General features: G+C 40.6%; 1 protein-coding gene across 3 annotated transcripts in view; it reads left to right on the plus strand.

Annotated features, from left to right (window-relative positions):
• The first annotated feature begins 2,247 nt into the window (after window positions 1–2,247).
• LOC145988830 (uncharacterized) overlaps window positions 2,248–17,632 on the plus strand; it is a 197,324-nt gene continuing 181,939 nt past the window's right edge. For all 3 annotated transcript variants that reach the window (XM_083124045.1, XM_083124048.1, XM_083124046.1), the window contains exon 1: window positions 2,248–2,443. The gene's annotated coding sequence lies outside the window, so the exon portion shown is untranslated. The remainder of the gene's footprint in view (window positions 2,444–17,632) is intronic.

Here is a 17,632-nt window from a genome sequence, read left to right on the forward strand (position 1 = left end):
TCAACGAACATGTATTTTTTTGTGTGTGAACAATGAGAATTAACTAAATAAAGGTATTGGTACGTTGTAAGAGGCTAATGTATAGACAAAGGCTAGGCGGACAAGAATACAGTCACCAATTCGCCTTCCCATTATATTGTTTACCGCAGCACTTTTGAATGTCTCTCTTTAAAATGTCTCACCTTGTTGACTAGGCAATTATTCAAACGACAATAAGCTTAACTATTGTAAAATGTTTTGTTGGTAAGAACAGTGAGATATCCAGATGTGAATTATCGGGGACATTTATGCAGGGAAAAAGCCGGAAAAATTCCAACCAATTTCGAGAATCGAATCTGGATCTCCCACGTGATTGTCACTTGTCAGACGGTCTACCGACCAGATCACCGCAGCTCCTTGGATGAGTTCCATACTTTGATTATTTCAATTTATTTTAATATATTTTCTTGTATTTATGGATCTTCTTCACCCTTGAAATGTCTCACCTCGTTGACCAGACAATTATTTCGTAACAAAGAAACAAAAAAATGCTCGCAGGATTTGATAAAAATCGAATGACTAGAAAGTAATTTCGTTCTATTGTTTTCATAAATACTATATTTATGTAGATCTTTACTACTTAATAGTAGTAGTAGTGGTATTAGTAGTATTATTAGTATTGATTCAGCTAATTAATTAATTATAAGTATTATTAATTAATTGTGATTATTATTATTTAATTAAAGTATAATAAAACAATGGTAATGTGAATTTGGGAAAAAGTTTTAGAAATAACACCCCCCCCCCCTTGATGAAATCCTGCGTACGCTACTGCTGCTTCTGCCAACGCTGTTTGGGGCGGGGGGAGGGGGGACACATCGGAATGGGTCTTTTTGTGCGTCTTCTATTATGCTATAAATGCGCGATGTGTTGGAAAAACAGAGAAAAACAGCCTCCGTGGCGGAATGGTTAACACAACTCGCTACTACGCCAGTGGTCCCGGGTTCGAATCCCTGCCTGGGCATGGTTGTTCTTTGTGAGTGTCCTTCATCAATATCATCATATCATCACTCATGGCCGTAGCCAGGAAAAAATTTCGGGGGGGGGGGTTCATTCCTAATTGTTCCCAGGGCGTCACCAGAAATTTGAATAATAGAAATTATAATAATAATTGTACAATAATAATTAAAATTTCATAATAATATAACAATTTTATTCTATAATAATAATACTAATAATTATTATTATTATATTATTGTTATATCCTTGAGGGGGCTTACTCAATCCAGCAAATGAGTGAATATCCAGCATAAGTTTCTTTTGTTTTTTCTTTACGTTTCATACAGTGTGTACTGAAATGCACAATTATTTTACTTCGTCATTAAACTTTAGATACCTTCAAGAAAAAACTAAAAGTTAGATGGAAATTTTAGTCATAAAGTTTTTGTTGTTTGACTTTAAAATTAAATTTCTGGAATTTTGAAAAGTGTGGAACCAGTTATTATCTTTAAAAGCTTAGCCTGGTGCATGGATTGTAACCTCAATCGCGAACGTAATGCGCTACGAAACTGGAGGCACTAGGTTTGAACTCCTATCAAGGGGGATTTATTTTCGACTTTATCGGACGGGGAATTTAAAAGCTGGAAAGGGAATTTTGGGACAATCATAAGGGAATCTTCAGTCTATATTCCTTGTGACGCAGGAACAACACTGGAAAGATGAAAGCAGGAATGAAAAAGGAGGGGTCGCCGGTGGGCTGCGATTCCGATAATAAATCCTGTTTCACTCAACTTTCAGAATTCCAAATGTATAAAAATTCTAGCTCGATCGTTTCAACATTGTCTCCTTGTATTTTTGTGATGCTTCGAAAAAAAATGAAAATTTGTTATAGATTTTGGTTTCTGAACATCAATTAATCCAACATGTCAGAAGTTTCGGGGGGGTTTCAACCCTAGAAACCCCCCTCTAAATACGACCATGTCATCACTCATCGTTGCGATTAGCCAAAAGTAGCAGAAAAGCGAAGTAAAATAAACCAAATCAACAACGGAACACGATGAGAAAGTTATTTTTAATACTTATTCATCGCGCAACCTAAAATACGCCTCAAGGGAACCTGGTTGCGGGAATCGAGGCAGTAAGTCGTTATATCGATTCACGTGGCGAGTATTTCTCCTGGCCAGCAGAGGTCAGCACTAATGGCTAGTCTCCACGTGAATACCCAGTACTTATTCTAGCCTCATGAAGCTGCTTGATGCATTCCGTGGTTGCAAGGCCTTCTCGCTTGACGCTTCTGTTACACCGTGTGACAATTGCTGGCGTTGGGCATGGGCTTGAATTCCACATTCGCGAAAGGAAGTTACGTAATAGGTGTCCCCACACTTAAAAAATTGTGAAAACGTCAGTGCGGGTATGAGAATCTGATAGTTTGGACGTGCGATACTTGTGATTTCCTGCTGCAACGGTAAGTTTTGTAGGTATGTAAGTTAATTGCACTTATTGTTCATAATATACTGGAAAACTTTATGGGAGACCTAATATATTTCGCAATTACGATTACTTTTTTTAATTTGTATCTTAATTATTTGTTCAACACATGGTCGAACCTGTTGCATGCGTGACGCATTGAATACGGTATATGCCATCTCGCTAAGCGTAACTGGAAAGGGGGGAGGGGGGGGCGGAACACCTACCTGCCTTATTGGTCATTTTCCATTTCCAGCTGTTAGAGATTCTCAAATAACTAATATATGCATAAGAGGCATTCAACTTGGACCCTCCGAAAATAATCTCCTGGCAACATCTATGCTGACGGTCGACGAATATATCATTTGAAGTGATTACGTTATTTTGAGTAAGGAGGATATTCAGAAAGATATTTGTAGGGGGAGGTTATGGATTGCTTGTATCCGCCAGAGGAAAAGCCTACTTTAGGTAAGGAAATGATGTTAAGATTTGTGGTTGCTTCAGCACTTAGGCAATTTGCCCCGTCGACATCGGGGAAATCCTCCTACGAATGCAATTTTTGCATGGTTCGATTTCGATTTACGTCTGTTAACACATACTGCGGAGTTTTAGCGATTACTTAAGATTTTGTTCAATATATGCTTTCGTGGTTAGATTAGGCAGATCTGGTTTGGCTCTCTTAGCATTAAAATAAGGTGCCTAAATGCAAGGTTCCGATTTACTTCTACATTCATTCCCACTAGTCTACGATACTCACTGTCACTTGTCCAAGGGAAGAGCGCATGCTTGCGTAAGGTAATTTTAAAGTTTTTTCTCCAACATAAATAACTTTTTGCGAATCCAAACAGTGCTCATTACTTTAAAGTAGGTTCAAATATCGTGTGACAATGATTTCCAAAATTTTACGATAATTAGTCTTTCTACTAGCAGAATTTGAAAAGAACAAACATAAAACAATCGGAACCGTTACCTAAATACAGGGTCCGGCAAAGGAGTTAGATGGTTTTGAAATGTGAATAACACACTTAATTTTCAAAGGTACAGAAATGTATTACTACAGAAATACAGGTTATTGTATGCCATTTTTATTTACCAGGACAGTTCGTGTAAAAAAAATAATGCCTTCAATTTACTTCTATACACAATCGAAGGTCTTTTTCCTTTCCATTCAAATGACCTACGTAAGATCTTGAGTCAAGGCTTTGTCCGTTTGTAATATTGAAAGAAATTCAAATCAACAATCGGCGATCCGGTGAGAAGTTGGTGGCCTGCTTAACTGTTTGTCAGCCAAGTAATCATGGAGCCCTGGAATGTGCAACATCGAGCGTTTGTTGTGGAGGGATTCTTCAAGACTGGGAGAATCTGTATTGAAAACGCATGTGGCACGCCATGGGTTCCAACATGGCCAGGTGGTGACCTATTCAAAGCTGATGCTGTCAATCTGAAGTTCTGCACCCACGTGAGGATAGTGTTGCAGCTTGGTACACGCCTATGGTGTGCCACATGAAAATGACGCTGAGTTTTCAATACAGATTCTCCAGTCTTGAAGAATCCCTCCACAACAAACGCTCTATGTTGCACATTCCAGGGCTCCATGCTTACTGGGCTGACAAACAGTTAAGCAGGCTACCAACTTCTCACCGGATCGCCGATTGTTTATTTCAATTTCTTTCAATTGTTCAAACGGACAAAGCGCTGACTCAAGATTTTACGTAGGTCATTTAAAAGGAAAGGAAAAAGGCCTTCGAATGTGTATAGAAGTAAATTGAAGGCATCATTTTTTTTTGCACAAACTGTCGTGGTAAATAAAAATGGCATACAATAACCTGTATTTCTGTAGTAATCAGGCGCGGCTCGTGCATTATTTACCCGGGGGTTCACTGAAGTGATGTGACATATATTCACTTTCCGCAAAATATACTTCCTTCGCCCAACAAAAGGATGGGGGAGGGTTTAAAAGCTTTGTCAAGAATTCTTTTTATCTGGGAGTATAAGGTTTTGTTGTAGGGGTGTGCGAATAAATTTAGGGCTGAAACTACAATAAATTGTGCCTTTATGAAAAAAGTTGAGTTTTGTTGGAATATCATGGACATCCTCAAGTAGGGGCAAGTAATATATTTTTTCCCCACGAGGAGCAAAAAACACTCCTTCAGTCTAAAGTTACTGCAACGCTTTTATAATAATTACCAAAAATTACTGTGACTGAAATTAAATTATATGCGTGTAATATATAATTTTTGGTTTACATTCAATTTCCATGGGGGGGCGGCCCCCTTTTCCCCTTCCGGACGTCCATGCTGACTAATCAGAACTGGTCCTACATTTGTTAAAGGGAAATGGCAACTAATGGCATGCGCATACTAGAAATCGAACCTGAGGCCCTTTCATTTATACGCGACAGGTTTGTTCAAATTTGGGGCTGGTCGACCAGCACACGCTTTTTTTCAGTGGACAAGGAAGTTTGTTTACGTTAATTATGTGCATTTCTATCGGTCATTTCTTACCTGCGCGGACAGCAACGCGTACACTGCATCAAATGACATAACCTAGGTAAAGTCCATCCCTCGTTTCACTCGCAGCATCACTTAATACTTTCCAACAAGTATCCAAGCACTTCAAAAACTAAAAAACTTGAGACTTTGACACCGAGCGACAGCGAGTCACGTCTTCGCGCCATTCTTTCTCTTTCGCGAACCCGAAGTGTTTCCACCTTTAAGGAAAAACCTCTGAATGCATGCACAAGGTATTTTGGTAATGTATCTCCTTTATTTTAATTCATCGCATCTAATTCCAGCTTCTATTTGTTTCCACTCATCCATCTCTGACACAATCTTGCATTTATTCCAAGAAGTTCGGTGCAAAAATGATACAAGAGAAGATTGAATATGTAATGTGTGCGCTTCAAACTTGAACCGCACGCAGCAACACTGGAAGGGAGGAAGCAGCGAGAAAGGAGCCTTGTCCCGCGCCTTCTGCGAGAGAACGAACTGCGCATGACCGTAGGGTTGAACATAGGTTCTGCAAATCTCATCTCCCATGTATTTTGTCCTATACCCTCCTCGCGCTTCTGCTCCCGCACGAAGCTTTCACAATGGCACGAGCTGTCCTGTGGGGGTTCAACTGAGGGTCTGTATCAGGGCGGCCGATTCGCGGTTTCTTCTTCTCAGCAAGAGAGTTCGCCGTGTTACGAGCACAAATACATGACTTATTGTGTAGAATTTTTAGCGAAATAATGTGAAAATTTAAAGACATTGTTCATTGTTCATTCTCGAGGTGATTATCGTATATTACTGGGGGTTCACTGATCCTGTGCGCTATAGGGCCAACCGCGCCTGGTAGTAATACATTTCTGTACCTTTGAAAATTAGGTGTGTTATTCACATTTCAAAACCATGTAACTCCTCTGCCGGATTTGGATGAATATGTAACAGCATGGAGTGACAAGCGTTAAAAGGAGTTAAAAAAGAAACGTTAACTCAGTCATTTTCCTCTCTTGCTTAAGTACATTAAAAATTAGTGACATTAGTTACTAATGATATATAAGTATAAGAAATTTAGAATTGTGAGGGGTAGTTCAAGTCGCCGAGTTACTCTGTTATGTGATGATTTAAGAAATGGCTGAAATTTCTTTACCTCTTTCCCACTGAAAATTTTTCAAGCAATCCAATCTGAAGGTACGCATTGATGTGGAGTATGCACCACTAATAGAGTAACTGATAACTCTGATACTTTCTATATCTGAGCCAAGTTAAAAAATAAGAAAGCCGTGCTTGCTTACTAAAAATCATATTCTCATCTGTTACTTAGCAGTACAGGGGCTTGCAATACGAGGGCATACTAATGAAACAAGCAACCTTAATATCTTACTGCTCCTTCCGTGCCAAGTCAAAGACTTGCAACACGCACGGCTACATTCTCACCCCCACCCCCACCCCCAATTAATATTTTCAAGTCGGTGCCTCTGAATCGCATATGAAAATGTAACCAGGTTCCTGTAGTTTACATAATTTTCTATCTAATGACTTTTTTTATTGTGGTTATTGTGTTCGAATAGTAACAAATGAACTTTATTTCTGCTATTAATAAACAACAAGCTTTCTTCCTACCGGCCCCCGTGGCGGAGTGGTTAGCACAGCGCGCTACGGCGCCAGCTGTCTAGGGTTCAAATCCTGGCCTGGGCGTATGTTTTCGAGTGTCCATTCATCAATTTCATCATATCACTCATCCCAATCTTCGCAAATTAGCCAAAAGTGGCATAAAAACCGAAAAGAAAAATTGAAGCAAATCAATCAATCAACAAGCTTTCTCCTTTTCTGTAACTTCATATGAACGATGCCAATTTCCAGGGGGTTACGGACCCGAACCTCCCCTCCCGATGTTCATGGTGGACAACTTCCGCATCCACATGTCGGAGAGCATCACCTTGACGTAAACGCAAAGCCCACTTTCGATCTCGCATTTGGCGAAGCAGACCCCTCGATCAGATGTTGAAGATAACGCCAGGTAGGTTTCGTGTAAAACAGAAACATTTCCTCTTTCTGCGTCTCGTGTGATTGTTTTCCCTGCTTTTCGCTCGCAAGGAACTTCTCGAAAAACACTCCCACAAAACCTCATTAGTGCCAGAGGTCACGATTTTAGCCATCGAGGCACGCATCGACTGATCAAATACTGAACACGGCAGTGCATTCCGTGATATTCACAGCAAGTTGCTGCATTTCCTTTCTTTGGAAGCGAGGGTGCTTGAGCAAGTAGAGTTTGACTACGAAATTACCATCTTACCGTTCAGAGGAAAACATGGAGGCCTAATTTTACCTTTAAAACTCAAACTTACTTGCACTGAACCTCTATTAATATCTTTAACCCAAGGCATTGTAACGAAGACAATTGCCACGATCAACAATGATTTACAATTAAGTCAGGGGTATTAAACTTTTTAATTCACCATGGGCCCTTTTTCTGAATGAAGATAGCATTTCTCTGCAGCGATGCAACCCAAGGAAAGGTGGTGCAAGAAGACCTTTTCTGACTGTCTCCAAATGACAGAAATAATATTTACAAAATTAGATGCTTTTAAGCGCATATTCAATGCATCTCTGTTAACCTTATTGGAGCCGGCCTTCGTGACGGAGTGGTTATCACAGCGCGCTACGACGCCAGAGGTCCCGCGTTCGAATCTTGGACTGGGTTTTTGAATGTCCCTTCATCAATTTCATTGTATCATCACTCATCCTCATCTTCGCGATTAGCCAAAAATGGAAGAAAAGCGAAGTGAAATATACCAAATCAATCAATCAATTAAGACGGCCGCCACACAGAAAATTTACATATTCATGCATTAAAAGAGAAAATTTGTTTTAAAAACACTTATTATGGCCCTTCCATTTACCTCACTTAGTAACTTATAATTAACTAACTAACTAACTAACTCTCTCTCTAGCCTTCTTAAACCCGAAGGTTCATGGCTGCAGCAACACAGGCCTTCCATCTTTCCCTATCTTGAGCAAGATCTATATACTCTTTTCCATCCCTACCGATTTCCCTTAGGTCCATATCAACGTTGTCCCTCCATCTTCGTCTTGGCCTTTCTACAGGTCTCTTACCATCAGGTTTCCCAACAAGAAACCTGTAAACTCCTCTTTCCTCTCACATTCGTGCCACTTATAATAACATATTAAATTCATGTTTGGCCTGAAACAAGTATGGCATGGCTTGATGAAACGTTTTGTACTTAAAAATGTGTATAAACTGCTTACTTTTGTTTAATTTCACGACATATTTTCTTAAGCTGATCAGCGAACATTCGCATTACTCACTTCATGAAAGAACCATTTTCCATTGTCAGATGTTGAAGGAGAAGAGGCAATGGCAACTGCTTCGTTCTTTGCTTTCCCAGACAGGTCTTTATGAGTGCAATCGCTTCATATATTTGTGTTTACGTTGCAATTACTTTAAACAGGGAAGCAACGTCCATCTTGAAGCCATAATTTCTGTGCTCTGGAGGAAGAGAGTGGGCAATAGAGCTGAAGCAAGCATTTTTTGGTAAATATTGGTGTAGAAGTTGAATATTGAATGACTTCCGTCATTCAACTTTGTGTATAGACATACTCAACGGTCTAGCTTGTTACGTCAACATAACTTAATGACCATTTTCATTCCTTTGTTTCCATGGTAAGCATGTCGTTATGTTCAGAAGCTAGGGGCGTCGATCTTCTTATTTGAACACCTAAAGGGGTATCATTCACCGGGTCATTTACCTCAACGAGCAAGAGCTTTTCTTCTAACACTTTGCGTATCGCCTATTTTTCCCCGTTGGTTTTCCGTCTTATTTCTATTCAATATCGCTGATATTGACCATTTTCACTGTTCCACCTGGGGCAGTAGTTCCCTACAGTGGTGCAGCTACAGCTAATGGTAAAGCAAAGATAATAATAGACAAATTGTCCATCGCTATTATCATTATATTTTATTCCTCTCCTTGTTTTGCTCTAAGGAATGGAATTCTGTTGATGCGAAGCAGGTGTTGTTCTCTGCTTATTGAAGTTTTCGTATTCGTCACGTTGTTTAAAACAGATTGGATGGAAATTGTTATCGGCAGTTCGTCTACTATTACTTTTGCTGTTGGGTGTACAGAAGGGTACAAAACTACATTGTAGAACTTCAGTGTATGGCACACCTGCAAGCGAGCGAATGCCACGGAATCAGTCTGCAAGCGAGCGAATGCCACGGAATCAGTTTGTAAATAAAATCGATTTGCGTCCTCTCTTCTAAATATATGGGTCAATAATACTTTGGATTCGGTTGACGCCGGATATCGTCCTGTACCAGTCGCGTCGCGTGCCTGTTATATAAAACTTGCTTGTCGAAAGCAGGAAGGGGGTGGGGTTTATCTGGAACCAATATTTTGCCTCCTTTCATCGCAACACAACAAGCGATTGTTCACCCGTCCGATGATTCTCAGGAGAATCAAAGTTAAGAGTAAAGGTAGGTAAGGAAAAGTTCCCCGTGCACTTTGCACAGTACTATACGGGGATGAGGGCCACGCACATTCTTCGATCTCTGCCATTTTGGAGGTGATGTAATCAACACGCTCCAACCTCCAAGGTTACCCCCAGGTACTCATTTATTTGAGGCTGGGTGAACCCTAGAGCCGCTTTATGCCACTCCTGCAATTGAACCCTTGTCTCCCGCATGGCAGTTAGACACCCTACCAACTAGATTACCGAAGTTAAAGGGTAGGTAAGGATATAATGTTACCCTTGCAGTCCAGTCTGAGTCCCGCCATAGGTCCCGGGTTCGAATCCCGGCCTGGGCATGGGCGTTCTTTGTTAGTGTCCCTTCATCAATTTAATCATATCTTCTCTCATCCTCATCGTCGTGATCACCCTAAAGTAGCAGAAAAGCGACGATAAATACCAAAAATGAAATGAAATCCAGTCCAAGTGCAGTCGCCAGAGCTTCTTTCGCAAGAGAGCAAAAACCCTAGAAGAGAAGTTGACATTTTTTGAGTGTGTAGTAGAATTAACGTTTGTAATCAAGGTTTCCTGAATTTGAACCTCGGTAGAAGCACAAGGCATAGTAATTCTGATTCCACTTTAAACTCTATAGATCCAGTCGCGATTAGTCTATCAGATCATAAATTGGATTACAACAAACATTCACAATTTTTTTTCACATTTAAGGGCCGCCCGAAATGATGGTCTCTAAAACATCTAAGTGTGTTACCACAGACAAAAGTCTGTGGTGTTACTAAAGTCACGCGATTTGCACACTCTTTAGTTAATTGACCCTGTTTTTGGTCTGTGTGCAGCGCCTGAAGTGGAAAATGTTAACTAGGGTTACGTTTGGTCGAGCCTTGGGGTTAGCAAGGGGATCGCTTTGCGAAAAATTCTGCTAGTGGGGGAAGGGGTACCATTCACCTGATTGCCTCCCTCACTTCGAGCACTGTGTGGAGGATTACAAAAAAATGGATTAAACGTTCACCCCATAAGTTCTGGAGGCCAAGCATTTTAGATGAAAATTCTCAGGGTGCAATGTATTATCTACGAGGGTAAGTCAGTAAGTAGGTCACAAACGTTTATTAAAAAATACTAAGTGAGATACTGATTTGAAAAGCATTTTCATTTTTCAACATAATATCCACCAACATTGATACATTTATCCCATTGCTACATCAGTGCCCCCCCCCCCCCAAGAACCTGTTGCATGGCTGCTGTCCCAGCCAAACAGTGGCATTTATCAATCCAATAGTGCACCGCTTTACGCGAAAAACACTTCTCACCCTAAACAGAAAGCATTTCCTTATGAACATTCTTTGCAGAAAGCCGTTTTGCCCCCAAAAAAACTCACAACAGCACACTGCTCTTCTAACGTACACTACTCAAGCACGGCGCCATTTAAAAATGCGGCTGGATTGTGCTGCCACCTATTGACACTCTTAGAAACTACCCACTAATTTTTACAGCTATCTAGCGTCGTCGCTTTGTAATCAAGGGGTCCCACGTTCGATCCCCGGTGGAGGTAGATAGTGGCTCGGATCCCACTTTAAACTATAGGTCCGGTCCCGATTAGCCTTACTGTGCATAAAGTGGACTTAAAACACCAACTCAATCAATCAATTTTCAGCTATCACACATCAGTTTGTGACCTATTTACTGACTTCCCCTCGTATTATCAAAGGGTTAGCAGATGAATTTTGCTACGGAGGAGCTAATTGCGAACGATATCGTCCTGGAATCGATTCCCGAGAGAGAGGGGATACATACCGATAGAATTCATTGCACAGCTGGAGGAGAGATCACCCCTTGTCACGGGCCGTCCGTCAACTCACGCAATGCAAAACAGATGGAATCTAACAGCGAAGTGTCACGCAATTAGGACGCCTCCGTCTCATCTGCACCGGAACTGAATTAGATCCGAAAGTGGTGTTATTGCACTCTTCGGAATAGGCACGTGAGCAGGGCTTAATGGTCGTGGAATCGCCAATACTGCTCGACGCGGAGGCACGGACTATGTGTATTATTCTTGTCTTCGTCGTTTTCACGCCATTTGCGAAGATGATGTCCCGGTAGGACGTCTAACTGCCACGGAGACCTGAATTTAAAATCCGTAGCGGATGAGTTCAGGTGGGAACTCTTTCAGCATGCCTCTACTCGAAGAGGTTCTGGGGTAATAAATGGATACCTGAGAACAATCCTTGGGGTAAAAGCGACCGGATCATGGTGCTGATCGCATCACCTCACCTTCTCCTTCACGCCATGTTGCAGTGTGTTAGTTGGTTAGGTTTATATTTATGCACACACATACACACACGCACACAAATATACCTAGGTATATGTGTGTGTGTGTATAGTAAGTAGGTATACGTATAAACAGAACACGAATTTATATGCACACTGTGTATGTATTCAATTCACGTATAAAGAAACAAGTGTCTTTACTTCTTCGTTTGTTGCGTAGTCTATGTTGCCTATTTCGAATTTTTTTTAAGCTCTTTGTGACATTGGATTACGTATACTTGTCTGACGTGACTGAGTTGTATTAAATAATTCACCATCTCTGTCATTTGTGGAGATGATGTGGTCAGCATCACAAATGCTGCCTTCACCTCGCGGTACCATTTATTAGAGGCTGGGTGAACCCCAGAGCCTCCCCTTGCAGACATTGCTGGATAATTTCTCATCTGAAATCACCCATCTCGGAATCTAACTCGGGTCTTTCCTGTGGCAGTCAGACGCTCTACCAATCGGACATCCGCGCCTCTAGTATATTCAATCACGAGGCATAGTAAGTTTGAAAAACACGTAGGAGTGCATTAGATGATGATAGTTGAGTTACGAGTATACAGAGATGAGCCGACGGTTTCAAATTGCAGAAATTAAACGAATACGTTTCACTGGAGCATATTATGTGAATGGAATAAGTTTTACACTTGTTGGAGATTAATTCAAACAACATAGACACGCACACAAGCTAATAGTAACCAAAAACAATGTTTTTGAAGCATCACCTTGTGATGCTACACAGTATTGGAGTATTTTCGAGCTAGTAGTGGAGAGTATTGGGAAGGAGCAGGAGATTTTGTTTAAGTCCATTTTATGCACAGATATGCTAATCAGGACTGGGCCTACAGTTTAAAGTGGGATCCGAACCATTATGTGCCTCCACCGGCTATCGAACCAGGGATCCCTTGATTACAAGTCAACGACGCTACCATTACGCCATCTGGGAGGCCCAAGTATTGGGAAGGATGACTTGAAGCGTGTGGTGTTAAACTTAAGAAAAATACTTAGTTGTCTAAAACTGTGTAGCATCAGAAGGCGACCACTTGAAAGACATTACTTTTGTTTCCTATCAGTTTTTGTGTTGTTTGAATTAATCTCCAACAAGTGTAAAAAATATTCTTTACGTGTTCGTTTCATTTCTGCTATTTTTAAACCGTCAGCTAATTATGCTCATCCTTGTATAATGCTCTCCTCTATTCTTGTACATTTGCTGTTAGTATCATTAATGGATCATGTTCCAATTAGACCGATGACGTATTTTTTAAAAACAAAGTATATTCTATGATTTAATTAATAAGTTTGTTTGGTGAGAGAGCTTCAAACGCTCGACAATCCTTTTCAATACGCCAATCACACACACACGCACACACACAATCTGAATTATTATAGACCTCGGGTTTTAGGTTTTTAACCTATTTTTTCCTTTGCAGGTAAATAAGCATCAAGAAACGCAACAAATGATGAAGTTTTATAGTGCCTAAGATAACCTATTTTGCTTGTTGGAACCTATTTTAGGTTTTTGCGCCGAAATCAAACCTTTTAAAGGTGTTTCAGAGCGACCCAGACACTACCTTTTTCTCGAGAACGGGAGATCGTATCAAGTTGAAACAAAAAAATGACCGAGAACGGTCAAAGTTGCAGCTCACTTTGGAACACCAATTTCAGGGATCAGAATTGTTTTGGTCGCCATTTTGAAACCGGGCAGTGGATTACAAAATCATGTTCGCATCTTTTTCACGTTTTCTGTGACCTTTAAAACGAAGTATTACTCGACCCCCTTTGCCATTTGAAATTTTCGAGTGCTTCCCTAACTTTAGACCCCCTTTTTTGGGTCACGCGGTTTCATCCTTTTTTAGTCCCGCAGTCATCATGTGGCATATCGTTGGAAAGCTTGTGTCCTGCACTTTCCGAAACTGTTATGTTGCTGCACTTATCTTAATTGTTAAGTTCGGTATACTCCATTTGGCTCACCTTCCTTTTTTTGCAAAACCATTTTCTACACTGAAAACGGTAGGTGGTACAGACAAATGTTTCATATGACAATCGTATTTTTTCCCCGCTTTTCCGAATCTGCATTCCAAACATACCCTTCCCATTTGAAAATCGCACGACTGGGGCACAAAGGATGGCTTTCGGGCTATTGCAAATACTTTCTACGGATTCTTTGGGCCCAACTTAGTGTTGCATTTTTTTGTTTCAACTTGATACGATCTCCCGTTCTCGAGAAAAAGTAGTGTCTGGGTCGCTCTGAAACACCCTGTATATGTTAAGGTTTTGCAGGATTTTTGCATCACACAGAAGTATTTGTTCTGTCTGGTAACGAAAATATGCAATGACTACCTTGTTTGAAACATACTCTCTGTCTATTTCCCTCCCTCTTAAGTCCATAATGTTAATCAAGTTCTAAACAAAGCAAAAATGTCTGGTGCGACTGTTGCCTGCACAGTCCAAAGTGCAAACTTCTGATCCGTGTGGTCTTGCTTACTTTTGATGCTTTCTAGCATTCACGCATTAGGATATAATGTTTCAGCATTCAAATTTGCACCACTGACTGTGCTACTGTTCAAGGATCATTTTCAGCATATAAGATGATCGATCCTCACAGGTAAAAGTCAGGGTTTTGTCTGTGGATAATATTAAAAAGATCGTTATGTATTGTGCATCAAATTATACACAATTCATTTATCATATCGATAAGTATCTTTAGGTAACAGCAAAAGTATTAGTATTGCAATATTTAGTGCATAATTTTGAAAATTATGCATAGAAATGAAAATTTGGTTAGAAAATGAGTATTTGATGGTTATATATATATATATAATCTATCAAAATTTCTTACGGTACCTTTGAAATTTTGTTTTTAACAATTGTACCTAATTAGTATTTTTCAGGAACTTTGAACCATTTTAAGTTTTTTGGAACAAACTTCAGGATTTTTTGAGTCCAATTTAATATTTTTAGAACATATTTTTGGATTTTTAGAACCTACATATTTTAGAATTTTTAGAACCTATTTTAGGATTTTTAGAGCCTATTTTAGGATTTTTATAGCCTATTTTAGGAACCTAAAAGTACATTTTTTAGAACCTAAAAATCCCAGGTCTAATTATTATATAGAAGAAATAAGCTTCTAAATATATATTCCTTTCAATCGGCGGATTTCATATTTTGACTCCTGAGCGTGCCTTTGGACTCCACTGGTAACATCTTCCATTGATTTCTCTCGGACAGCAGCCACAACAAAAATCACCGACACAGTTCGGTGTGATTCTCTGCCAAAAGTTCCAGATTGGAAGTCACGAAACGCGTCTACAATAAAAGTTAAAACAAAACCTGTGGAAAGGGGGGATACTTTCCCAAAGCAAGATGTATTCCATTTTGTTTTTGATTCGTGGGGATCGCGGTAAAACAGGACTTCCTTGAGGTTTTTCTTTTTTAGTATTTTGGATCAATAATTCCCAATTCCATCCTTGATTTTATTAACTTATACAATGTAACTCGCGTGATCAGTATTTTTCAAGCTGGTCACGAGTCTGCTGCACGTTGGCAAGTATTTCTTTTGGTGTGTTGTTAAGCTTGTGTTGCGTTCCGTTATTTATATAGAGCCTTGAAAATGGCCGTGGACCGTGGCGTAACCAGCCATCGACTTAGTGGGCCCGGACTCCTACCGAAATTTTGTTAAATTACACTGTTCTAGAATGCATTTTTTACATAAACAAATGTAGCCATATTTTTATTAGTTTTGAAGTGTTGTATTTCCAAATGAGAAAAACTGTTGCTGCTTGGATTTATGTTCTGTAAGGAAACTAAAATTAAAACCAGCCGCAAATGTTGTAGTATAATGTGCCTCCTGGCGGATTTTTCGGAACGGACACATGACCCTCCCAAAGTGGAGGACTAAGTATTTTTTAAAAAAAAGTATTGAGAACATTGTATTACAACGAACCATGTTCGAACAATCATTTTCAGACAGTAAAAGAATAAATCAAAGTTTGGCGTAAATACATTAATCGGAAATAGATTTACTAGATACTTAAATAAGTCTACACTGGAATGAAATCAGGGGCTTGTTGGTTACAAGGCAATGACGTTAACTTAGAGACACAAAGGGTAAAGTAAAGTGCTTCCCTGTGCATTGCACCACGCCATGAAGGCATATAGGGGGTGTGGAGTTAGGATCCCACACTTTCTTGATCACGGCCGAAGGTCGGGGTGATGTGATCAGCACCAAGCCTCTGGCCGCCTTTGCCCTCCAGAGTTTCCTCCACGTAGCCACTTTATACGAAGTTGAGTGGGTGCCGGAGCCGCTTGAACAGGTGGAAAAAATCCCGGTTCTCCCCCGCCAGGAACGAACCCGGGTCTCTCGCATGGTACTTCGACGCCCTAACGACTGAGCTACCGCGGCTCAATGATAGACACAAAGGGAGAGTCAAATATGTCTCATGTTTGTGGCAGTTTCGCTTGAGGAAATTGATTCTCAAGTTTGTCCCTTTCTGTATTAATACAAATTACAGAATTATCTACTTCGATTTCGCAAGAATCTACTCAAGTTATCGCCTTGTAATCAAAGGGTCCTGTGTTTGATTCCATCCACTTTGAGGTTCTAGTCACGATTAGTTTATCTGGCCACAACTTGGACCTGTGTTAATATGTAGAAAAATTTCCACATTATATTTCCAGCCTTGCGATGTGCATCACATGCTTGCAGCAGAACTTGGCCTCCTCTTAGAAAAAATCTACTCGCTGAGGACGCTCCTGTTTTCGAACTTAGAACCTTTGGTTTCGTACCACTCCGTCATAAAGTCTTGCTCACATACCTTCGTTACCGGACCCTAAGAGAAACATTAAGAACAGAGTTTCATCCAAACTGCAATGCACAGATTATATGATGGATTAGACATTAATTTGCACTAACATTAGTTTATATCGAAGGCCGAATCACCTTCGTTTAGCCTTGTGTAAGCAGAAGGTCACAGCATATTGCGGAATTTCAGTTTCTGCAAATTTTCCTTGCACGACGACTCATATCACGTGAACACGAACGTACAAGTTATGAAGGCACTAGAGCACTTTTATTAGATTACTCAAACAACTACATGATTTGCATTTTGGGTATCGATGGAAAAATCCACCGGTGAAAACATATGGCCTGAATGTCAAGTGTCCACTGGTGAAAATTTTCAAATCTCTCTCGCTCTCGAGGCAGTCACGAAACCTGGACTCATTCACCAGCAGCTGCCTGCAGAATTTATTGAATTGCATTACGTGCAGCATGCATGATGAGATAAGCCATGCTGCAACCAAGGGTGCTTGTATGCCTTGTAACCTAATTTAGAGGGGGCGGGGAAGGGGGAGTTTCCAGACGCGGTGCAGTCGTGTGACGTAGTTGCTCTAGCTGACGAAAATCACGCAAAAAAAAATGTAGAGTTACTGAATGTCTACCGCGATTAGACCTGTAGGTCAGACCGAGAGGGAAATCAAGGCGAACCGGATACACCTCCTTACTTCTTCCGGTCTCTGTCTCAGGAATCTGTGGAGGAATGCCGCGTATAACGGCAGAGAAGAGGAGAAAGCGAGTGGGCGGAGTAATGGAGGACGCGCTGCTGCAAACGACTGTTATAGCTGCAGCCGCATTTTGCCCTACATTGTCGACACCTCTTGAGTTACTTCTTGCCTTGTTCAGATTTCCGAGATAAGAGTGTACGAGACTTGTGCCACCCTATGGTGCCACCGTCGTCGCCCGGTAAGTAAGGGGTCCCGGGTTCGATACCCGGTGAAGCCAAAGGGTACTTCGGATCCCACTTTAAACTGTAGACCCAGTTTCGATTAGCCTATCTGTGCATCAAGTGGACATAATCTCAAACCGAGAATTAATCTCCGATGGCCTGGTCCAGAAAATGTATTAG

The sequence above is a fragment of the Lepisma saccharinum genome, chromosome 6 (assembly GCF_977018435.1).
Source record: "Lepisma saccharinum chromosome 6, izLepSacc3.1, whole genome shotgun sequence".
In the NCBI taxonomy this organism is placed as follows: Eukaryota; Metazoa; Arthropoda; class Insecta; order Zygentoma; family Lepismatidae; genus Lepisma; species Lepisma saccharinum.